At 49.8% G+C, this 10,728-nt stretch overlaps 1 long non-coding RNA gene across 2 annotated transcripts in view; it reads left to right on the top strand.

The window, feature by feature from the left end:
- The first annotated feature begins 2,668 nt into the window (after positions 1 to 2,668).
- The window catches only part of LOC132423059 (uncharacterized), a 26,162-nt gene continuing 18,102 nt past the window's right edge, over positions 2,669 to 10,728 (top strand). The window contains exons 1-2 of one of the 2 annotated variants that reach the window (XR_009518912.1): positions 2,669 to 2,823; positions 4,065 to 4,128. This is a non-coding gene — a long non-coding RNA (uncharacterized lncRNA). The remainder of the gene's footprint in view (positions 2,824 to 4,064; positions 4,129 to 10,728) is intronic. The other variant, XR_009518911.1, reaches the window with a different exon arrangement.

Below are 10,728 nucleotides of genomic sequence, written 5' to 3'. Positions count from 1 at the left end.
GAAACATCAGTGTGTTTGTTTTTAGAAGAAGACCCCACCCCCATAGGATGTGTCATGTAAATACATGGTATAGTTCCCTTTTTAAAATCTGAAAAGCTGGGACTTCCCTGGCTTCGCAGTGGTTGAGAGTCCGCCTGCCAGTGCAGGGAACACAGGTTCAATCCCTGGCCTGGGAAGATCCCACATGCGGCAGAGCAGCTAAGCCCCTGTGCCAGAACTACTGAGCTCACATGCCTCGACTACTGAAGCCCACGGGCCTAGAGCCCCTGCTCTGCAACAAGAGAAGCCGCCGCAATGAGAAGCCCGCGCACCGCAACGAAGACCAACCGCAGCCAAAAATGAATGAATGAATGAATTTTTTAAAAATCTGAAAAGGTCAGATTTCTGAAACCTCTAGCCCCAAGAATTTGGGATAAGGGATTGTGGACCCTTGATACCCTAAGGCTCTTGCTATTTTCCAGGCACTAGGCTGAGACGAGGACACTGAGGCTGCAAACTGTGCAGCAACTGGCCAGGTTCACGCGTGAGGGCCAGAAGCCGAACGTCAGACTGCCACTAAGAGCCATGCCCGTAGTCAACACAGGCCATTGTTTTCTCCTGCCCTCTGTGCAGTTTGCCAGCCTGGCTGGGGGCAGAGCACACAGGTTGGAGGGCTGAGTCACTGGCACTGCCCTCTAGCAGCCTATCATGTGACTGGGCAAACAGGTCTGGTACCTCCTGTCAGTCAGGACCATCAGGGGAGGGCTTCGAATGCTGCTTAGAGCCCTTGAACTTTATCCAGAAGGCCATGGGGAGCCATGGAAGGATCTAGAACATGAAAGTGACATGATCAGGATGATGCCCTAAAAGAGTGGTGCCCGAGCATGAGTGGGCATCAGATGACTTGTTAACACAGCACTGGGCCACACCCCAGCGTTCCTGATTCACTAGGTCTGGGGTGGGGCCTGGGAATTTTTATTTCTAACCGGTTCCCAGGTGATGCTGCTGGTGGTGGTTGGGGCCTCCACTCTGAGAACTGCTGCTTTAGAACAGCACAGCAGGGTGGAGGGTGGCAGCAGCCCCCGAGGATCTGCTGGAATAAGGGCTGCCGCGTCGGTCACTTAATCCTCCCAACTCACAGATGACAAAGCACTGAGACTTAGCGGGGAGAGACTGCCTGCACGGGCCACACAGCTATTCAGTGTTGGAGCGGGGACTCCATCCTAGGGGCTTAGGGCTTCAGAGAGAGCCCCCTACTTCCCCACCTCTGAGTCAGGGCCTAAGATGGGGCCCTTGGAGGACAGGACAGGGTACTCTGTCCTCAGCGAGTTGCACAGTCACTAAGTCCATGAGTCAGACAGACTTAGGCGTTGCTGCATCCCTGGGCTCCAGACCCTCTCACTCACTCCGCCTGTGGACCCCCAGCTGCAACAAATCTGCCCCAACTCCTTGTCACGGCGGCAAGGCCAAGAACAGGTTCAACCAGGCCAGGTCACAGCTGCTGCAGAGGGAGAGAGGGGGTCATCAGGGCGAGCCCCGAGACCCCCATCCCTGGAGAAGCCCCTGCCTAGAATTCCGCAAATGGCTGCTTCAGGGAAATCAAGGCAACCTCCCTCATGTCCCTGTTCTCTGGTGGGTTCTTGCCCTCAGCACCCCATGGGGGGACTCCCTCCTGCACCCCCAGGAAGGGACAGCACTGGGGGACCAGTGGCTGTCCTCTGTCTGCTCCCAACAAGGCTCACAGTCCTGGTCCCCTTCCCGGCTGAGTGAGCCCGAGCTCCGTTTGCAGACTGCGTGCCTCACAGGACGCAGGTGGGTGAGATGCTGCGTTATCAGGAAAACCACCATTTCCTGAGCATCTACTATGTGTCAGTCCTATTGTCAGGCATCTGCCAGGCACCCTCTCATCAGCATGACAGATGATCTGCTGGTCTGCGTGTCTCCCCAGATAGGCCTGGGGATATCACACCACCACCACCTACCATAGCCGTGCTTACGCAGACACTTTTTTTTTTTTTTAAGAGAGAAAGTGAAAAATCAGAAACAAATAAGGCAAATCGTTAAGGGTTAAATAGGAGTGAGGGGTGCTTGTCCACAGTATGATTTTCTGAACTTTGCCATATACTTGAGATATTTTCTGATACAATTACGCTGGCCTGGAAGGTGGGAGGAGGTCTGAGGAACTGGGTCAGGAGCTGGCCAAGCTCGTCATCCTCCAGATGTGATGGTGAAGGTGGGAGGGTGTGACTCACCGAGACAAGCCGGGATGTTTTGGATGTTTCTGAAACTCTGAAGTCCCCTATCCCCTTGCCAGCTCCTGACAAGGGCGTGCATGGGGTGAGCCCCTGAAATAGCAGACTGAACCAGGGTGCCCAAGGGGACACCCATCAGCATTCCTTTCTCAGGCTCCCCACAGGGAGCGCATGCGGAATGCTGGGATTTTAAGCCATTCCTGGAGCCCTTGTGGTTCCAGCTTCAACCCCAGCTCCACCCCCCACCCCATGGCCATGGAGTCGGCCTTTGGGTCCACAGGCCCACAGAGACGGTGAGTCCCCAAGCCCTGGGCCTGGCGGAAGAGAACCTCAGCTGTAGAAGTGGGCTGACTACAGCTTGTTGTGTTGTTGCTAAGTTCTGTGCTGATCAATCTGGCCTCAGGGGTTTTTTTTTTTCCTTTGGTTTCTTGTTCTGACGGGAACTGGGCGAATCTGGAGCTGGTTCATCACAGCCACAGCATTCCAGAGGGTGTGACTCCGTGAGCTCCTTTTTGGCCTCGGATCCCGCGTCCACACCCTCCCCAGCTGCCGAGCGGATGGATGGACGGTCGGGAGAGCAGCTCAAACCAAGGTTGGAATATGATTTATAGGACTCCATCCTCACTGTCCTTTCTAGAAGCTAACTTGTCTTCCAGTGAGAAGGAAGACGTTTTAAGGTCAATGCTGAATTCTGTTTCTTGGTTCCACAGTTCCCTTTTCTGGTATTTAAAGCTCCATAAATTTTGTTCCAAAAGTCTGCCCCGCCTCCTGCCTCATATTCCACAATGCCCTGTGAGCCAGACAGGCTGTCCCCACAAATATCCTCGCTCCTGGGGTTCATCTCTCCCCTCCTCCCTGCGGCCTCGCAGCTGGATGGGATCAGATCAGGCAAACCCTCAATTCCTTCCTCCCTCCCTTCCTGCCTGCATCCCTTTCCTCCTGCCCTCTTCCCTTCGGGAAACATCCACGCTCTCCCAGGTCTTATGCACTCGAGAGACAGACAATATTGTAAATTTTTTTTTTATTGTAAATTTTTAAAATTATTTATACGTTTTATAAATAAAATTACACTGTAATATACGTTCAGGTGGAGATGAGCACTGCGAAGAGAAACTAAGGTGGGAAAGAGGTGAAGAGATTGGGGTGTACATGTGGAGAGAGTTGGGGGTACTGCAGATGAGGGTCGGGGGACGCCCTGAGGAGGTGGTATTTGGGCAGAGACCCGGAGGGGAACACGGGAGCTTGTGGGGAAAGGCACATGTCGGGGGAGGGAACGGCAGGTGCACGGGCTCTGAGGGGAAGAGCAAGGAGGCCTGTGTGATTCAAGCAGAGGAGTGACACAGGAGGAGAGGAGGAGAGCTGGACCCCGGAGGCTGGGGCTTGGTGAGCTGCAGCAGGATCTGGGGTTTTCTTCCACGTGCGCTGAGAAGCTCCTGGGAGCCGAATACAGAGAGGTGATGACCTCAGAGCTGGTTTTTTTGTTTGTTTGTTTTTTTAACATCTTTATTGGAGTATAATTGCTTTACAGTGGTGTGTTAGTTTCTGCTTTATAACAAAGTGAATCAGTTATACATATACATATATCCCCATATCTCTTCCCTCTTGCATCTCCCTCCCTCCCACCCTCCCTATCCCACCCCTCTAGGTGGTCACAAAGCACCGAGCTGATCTCCCTGTGCTATGCGGCTGCTTCCCACTAGCTATCTATTTTACGCTTGGTAGTGTATATATGTCCATGCCACTCTCTCACTTCGTCCCAGCTTACCCTTCCCCCTCCCCGCGTCCTCAAGTCCATTCTCTACGTCTGTGTCTTTATACCTGTCCTGCCCCTAGGTTCATCATGAAAGGATCCCTGGCAGCTCTTGGGCCAAGAGTAGAAGCAGACGTAGGGCCTCAGGTAAGAGGCTCCTGCTGCATCCGGGTGGGAGATGGGTCGGGTCTGAGGGGCGAGCACTGGTGGCCATCAGGAGAAGCAGTTGCGTGTTGGAGGGACAGCATGGGATACAGCCTGCAGGGTATGAGAGAGAAAGAAGAGGCAGTCAAAAACAGCTCCGGGGCTGTGGGCTGGAGCCACTGCTGGGGGGAGGGCGATAGGGAGGCCAAACTGGGGAAGATGCAAGCAGAGCACGTTCGTGGGGGCCAAGTCAACAGGTTAATTTGGGTTCCAGACAGCGTGGAGCCTTGTGAGCCATGGAAGCAATAAACAGACCTCTCTGAGATGGTTCTGAGGACAGCCGAGGAGCCACTGGGGGGGGGTTTAGGCAGAATTCCAGAACATTCCAGATGTTATCTCCTCTGGGGAGCTTCCTGGTACAAGTGGCTTCTCTCTTGTTAAGTTGCTTCATCTCGGCATCTTGACTCAGTTTCTCCAATATTTTGTTTCACTCTAAAAGCTTTTGCTATGTGCCGGGCACTGTGCTGGCTCTAGTACCAGCACTGTTGCGTGAATTAGGAGGCGTGGACCATTGACCATGGTACCATTTCACAGAGGAGGAAAGAGGCACAGAGAGAGGCCGTCACTTGTCCAAGGCCACACAGCTGAGAGGCTGGGACTCAGACCCAGGCACCCAGGCTCCAGAGTCCGCGTGTCAAACCACTGCACTCCATTATCCAACTCTTTATTCACCTCCACCACCAGCACACACACACACACACACACACACAGTGCCATGTGGCTGTGCACATAGAGACCTCCAGGAGAACCTGTATCGAGGATTATGCTCCAGCTTGGTTTTATCTGCAGGCCTGCGCTCTCTGTGTTTATTAATTCACTAGATAAATATTTGTATGTGAAGGCCACGGCCGGGGGCTGCTGGGAAGCTGAGACGGGGAGCCTGTGTTTCCTGCCTGTGCTGTGATGGAGGGAGGAGGTGAGGAGGTGGGGACCCAGGCTGGGAAATTTACCCTACAGAATGCTCCGTGCCTGCAGAGAAGGGAGCCGCAGACAGAGCCCAGGACGGCCCGGGTTCGGGGCAGGAGAGCATCGGGGGGCTTAACAGTGCCTGTCTTAGGGTCACCTCAACCCTGCGTGACCTTGGACACGTCACCCCACCTCTCCCAGCCTCAGTTTCCACCTCGCTGTAAAGGGGGCCGAGCAACCCACCTCCTAGAACCATGTGAGGCCACCACCACTCAACAAAGAGAACCAGAACTTCCACTTCCCAGGCTGGGATAATATTGCGTGTACGTCACGCACTGTTCTCTGAGAAGTTCCTTTCTCAAAGAGGCTGGAGGGTAGCGAAATGTTGGGTGGTGGGTCTTGGCTTTCCAGTGCCCCCCGCCCCACACAAGGCACTCTGGGGCCATGTGGATTCTCGGCTGTCTCTTGATACAGCAGATTCCAGGGCCTTATTTAGAAGGCCCTGGGGGGGGCAGTGGCACACTCCCCCAGACCCCCAGTAATTCACCTGCTCTCCCCTCACCTCCACCCCCTCCCCAGGGTGAACAAGGGCTCAGGTTCTGGAGCCAGGTTGACGCCCCGACCTTGGGCACAGCCTCAGAACCCTAGTCCCAGGTTGCCAGAAACCCTTGCCGCCATGGGGTTATGCCCTGGGCTCCTGAATTCAGTAGTCAGGATGGGGTGATTAGGGACCCAGAGAGGAAGAAAATCAAGACCGTCTTTGGGAACGAAGGTGTGGATGCTTCATCCTCGGAGACACCTGCACTCCTACCAATTTCATTAAAATTAAATACCATGTGTCTTAATAAGAGCGTGTCCCACTCTTATAATAAGACCCATAACATTGCATATAGCCTAGAAAAAAGACTAGAAGGAAAGACAGTAGCAGGTAGACAATTCCTGTCTCTGGGTGGTGGGAGATGAGAAGCTGTTTTTATTTATGTATTTATTTCTTCTATATTTTCTAAACTTTCTCCATTGAAAATGCACCACCATTAAAATCACAAGGAAAAAAGCACTTTTTAAAAAAGATTATATTGTTAAAAAGATAAAACTCAAAGATATAGTAGAAAGCTATAAACGATCTTTTGAGAAGTAAAATCATAAAATTTAAAAGCAAAAATAATACATATAATTACATATAACCCAGATGAGAACAGAATATATGTAAGATACGTGACTAAAGTAATATATAAGATTTATATGGGTGTAACAATATATTCTAAATGAGAAAATTATATGTGAGATAGAATAAAAATAATATATCTCCTGTACATCCCCCATTACAGCACATACTCAGGGCTCCCTGGGATTTATTTGTCTTTCTCTCTTGCTGGAGTATGAGGCATTCACAATTCAAGGTAAAGTTTTACTTATCTCTGTTTTGCACTGAGAACCTGGCACATAGTAGGTACTCAATAAATGTTTATGAATGAGTAAATGAACGTCTTCTTTTTAAAAAAAAAAAAAAAAGATACACATGAAAACTCTAAGTATACCGGGACCTGATGTAAGAATGTATTTGACAAGTTAATAAAACATAGAAAGTTGTATATTCTCAGACAGAAGGCCCAGAGGCAGGTCCAGCGCCAGTGTCCCCATCTGAGTCTGTCCCTCTGGGCTGCTTGTGGACCATGTGTCCTGCCCATCAGGCTTGGAGGTCCAGGTAGACAGGGGCTGTCTTTGTTCATCTCTGAACCCAAGGCTCCTACACAGCTTAGGCTGTTCTTAGGAGTACAGCGGAAACAGGTCAACAGTCAGAAAAAGGCATTAGGCAAGATGCCCTTCATTCCGTAAACGAGTTAAGGTAGGTCCTTGATTTCAGACAAAAAGGTATAAGGGCACCCAAGGATAGGTCCTTAAAGGCGGACCAAGCTCCCCTGAAGATGGAGCTTCTCTCCCCACTGCTGCTTCTGCCCTGAGGATAAGAGGAACCCCACACCAAGAATTTAGGGGAGGTATCACTGGCTCAAAAAGGAAACACCAAAAATGAGAGGGGAAGGAAAGTGGCCTCTTCCTGTGTTACGGTGCTGTTTACTTGTCTGTATTCCCTTCTCGACGGAGTTCCTCACACACAGGGGTAGGGACTTCTCCAATTTTGTCCAAGAAACTCTCAACAGTTGATTAAATTCAAATGACATTGAATGAACTACTCTGTGTCACTATATTTGTTGAATGAATGGATGAATGGATAGAGAGCCATTTTTGCCGCATTTCCAACCCTGGGCCTTTCCACTGGGGATTGCAGAATGAGTAAGCCTTTGGGCATTCATTCGAAAATATTCACTGAGCTTCTAGTATGTGCCAGGCGCAGCTGTAGCCCCCATGCTCACGAAGTTCCCTTGTTCTGTCACAGCTACAAGTGATATTTTAAATCCACTCTCCCTATACATATGTTGACTTGGGGGATTTTTTTTTTCCTTTTAGAAGAAAGTAGATTCCACTTCTAGATATATACTCAAGGGAGATGAAAACATATGTCCATACAAAACTTGTTGAATATGCATAGCAGCATTATTCATAATAGCCCCAAAATGGAAACAACTCAGATGTCCGTAAACCAAGGAATGAATAAATAGAATGTGGTCTATCCATACAATGGAACATTATTTGGCCATAAAAAGCAATGAAGTCGGGCTTCCCTGGTGGCGCAGTGGTTGAGAGTCCGCCTGCCCATGCAGGGCACACGGGTTCGTGCCCCGGTCCGGGAAGATCCCACATGCCGCAGAGCGGCTGGGCCCGTGAGCCATGGCCGCTGAGCCTGCGCATCCGGAGCCTGTGCTCCGCGACGGGAGAGGCCACAACAGTGAGAGACCCGCATACCGCAAAAAAAAAAGAAAAAAAAAAAAGCAATGAAGTACTGATACATCCTATAACATGGACGAACCTGGGAAACATTACGCTATATGAAAGAAGCCAGTCACACAAGATCCCATACGATTCCATTTATGTTAAGTATCCGGAGAGATAAATCTATAGAAACAGAAAGTAGATTCGTGGCTGCCTAGTGCTGAGGGGAGGAGGGCTGCTAACAGGTTGGGGGTTCTTTCTGGGGTGATGAAAATGTTCTGAAACGGATTGTGGTGATGATGGAAAAACTCTGAATATAGCAAAACCCGCTGAATCATACATTTTAAATGGATGAATTATACGGCATGTGAATTATATTTCAATAAAGCTGTTATAAAACCAAAAAGAAACAAAGCAGAGAATTTCCCCTTTTGAGCAGGCGAAGTGTCGTGGAAATGTATTTCACAACCGAGTGGTCTGCTTCGGTTTAGCGGTGGAATTTTTCTTTTTCAACAACTTTGAGCTCATTCTTCAAGGCAAATTTTCTCAAGGTTCGTGCTAGGAAGCCCTCCCCTCCTCCACCACCACTGCCTGTCCCCAGGCCAGGCAACCCTGTCCGTGGCCCTTGACGTAGTTTGTTCCACACACCATCCCCCCAGCCTCTCCCCCCCACTCCCCCCCCCCCACCCCATACCCGCACTGCTCAGCTGCTGCCAGCTCCCAAATGCCAGAGCTGCCACCTGGGGCCCTGACAACGCAGGGGCCCGCAGTGTTGTGATATGTTTGGATGGGGAGTGCGTTTGGTGCCAGTGTTACCAGGCTCCGAGGGTGACTAATCCCATCTGCATTTTCAGTTTCAGCTGCCTGAACTGTTCATCTGGAGGACCTCAAACCTCTCAGTTGTTTCTGGAGAAGTTTGCCTCCCATTTGCAGATGCATGAGCTTAATTAAACCCATTCTCCAGCCCCCTCAGCCACCACTCACACACATATGTGCCCAACAAATACTTACTGAGCACCTACTGTATGCCAGACACTAATCTGGGGAGACAGCAGTGACAAGGCAGAGTTCTAGATCTAATGGAACAACAAAAAACACAGTGTTTTTTAAAAAGAAAAAAATATCTAGATAGTGTTAGAAGTGCTGTTCAGGTAAATGAACCAGTGTGAGGTGACTGTGGTACTCAGAAGTAACCTGAAGTTACTTCTAGTTCGGGGGGTGACAGAGGCAGGGAGCAGCTTCTCTGGGGATGTGGCTGAGAAAGAGGTGTGTGTGTGTGAAGATCTAGAAAAAGAGTGATCTAAGCAGAGGAAACATCTTGTGCAAAGGCCCTGAGGCAGTAATAGCAATGAGGCCGCTGTGATCCCACCTCACAGCCAGTGAGGAAGGACAGGGAATAGGTTGGGGTAGACTGGGTTATATAGGGCCTTCTCTGCATTGGGAAGAGTTTGTTTTCTCTAAATGCAATGGGAAGCCATTGGAGGGGTTTACAAGAGAGGAACAGGATGTGGCTTACATTTTTTCAAAGGTCCATCTGGCTTCGGCGGGGAGAAAGCGCGTAGACAGGCGGTGGGTATGGGGAAAGCTGGGGCCGGGACAACCTTCAGTCTCTTAAGGTTCAGGTTCCCTCTGTCCTCCACCTCTTCCACTATCTCCAGGAGGCCACCAGGGCCTGGGCAAGCGTTCCCCTCTCATTCTAGTATCACTGTAGTAGTTTTTTTCCTATACTTATACAGTTTTTACTTGAAAATTTCCTTTAACTCAATTGCTATTTTACTTAACTGATTTTTTAAAAGGAAATTATATCACAGCCAAAAGTCATGAGTTTAATGCATGACTTACATTTTTTTCCTTTTCCTAATACATATTAACATAAATACACAGCTATTAAAGGTTTTTAAATGAACAAGCGAATTTAGTCTTAAGACTAAAGATGAATAGTGAAATTATAAGAATAATAGTTCACCAGAAACATATGAGTTTGATACACTAGTTATTTCTTTTCTAATACACATTAAAATAAATACTTGGTTATTAAAAAAAGAAAAAAAAAGCTAATCCAAGTACCAGTTCAAATCATCTAAACGGGCCCTGTCTATTCTACTTATTGGCTGTGTGGTCTTAAGCTGGTTACGTAACCTCTCTGAGCCTCAGTTTCCTCTCACTGAAGTGGGGATAATAACAACCCAACCTCGTGAGGTGATTATGAGAACTACATATGTGAGAAGTATTTAGAATAGTGCTTCACACAGTATAGGCTCAACAAACATAATGTAGCTGAACCAGCCCATGGATGGTCAGAAGGAGTTTCCCAGCTGTCTGCAGGCCCAGTCCAGCCAGTACCCAGACCCACTGAGCCAGCCTATCCTTCTCTTGCCCCGCCATCCCCCAATCCACCCCCGGGGAATTCCCAGGTTGACCGGCTGGGCCTGACCCCAGGAGGGAAGGTCATGGTAAATGAGGTGTATACACATTGCTAAGGACAGCCAAGTGACCGGTATGCTCAGGGCTCAGCACACAGCCCCAACCAAGGACGCACTCGAAGGACCTTACCACAACCCTTCTCCTCCCCCAACAAGCAGACAAGAGGCCCAGAGTGGGGGAGGGCCTTGCCCAAGGTCATACAGTGAGAATCAGGAGTTAAACCCATGTCAGGGACTCCAGGGTCCCTTCTTTGCCCACGGCACACACATGTGTATATGTCTGTGGGTTTTAATCCCCTCCAAGCACCCCGCTATCTGCTCCCCACTTCTTCCCACACTCCCTGTACCCAGGAACTTGCAGTTCCTGACGGTCCTGCTTATTTCA

The sequence above is a fragment of the Delphinus delphis genome, chromosome 3, assembly GCF_949987515.2.
Source record: "Delphinus delphis chromosome 3, mDelDel1.2, whole genome shotgun sequence".
Lineage (NCBI taxonomy): Eukaryota > Metazoa > Chordata > Mammalia > Artiodactyla > Delphinidae > Delphinus > Delphinus delphis.
Note: the sequence above shows the minus strand (reverse complement) of the source record. Positions and strands in the feature narration are given on the sequence as shown.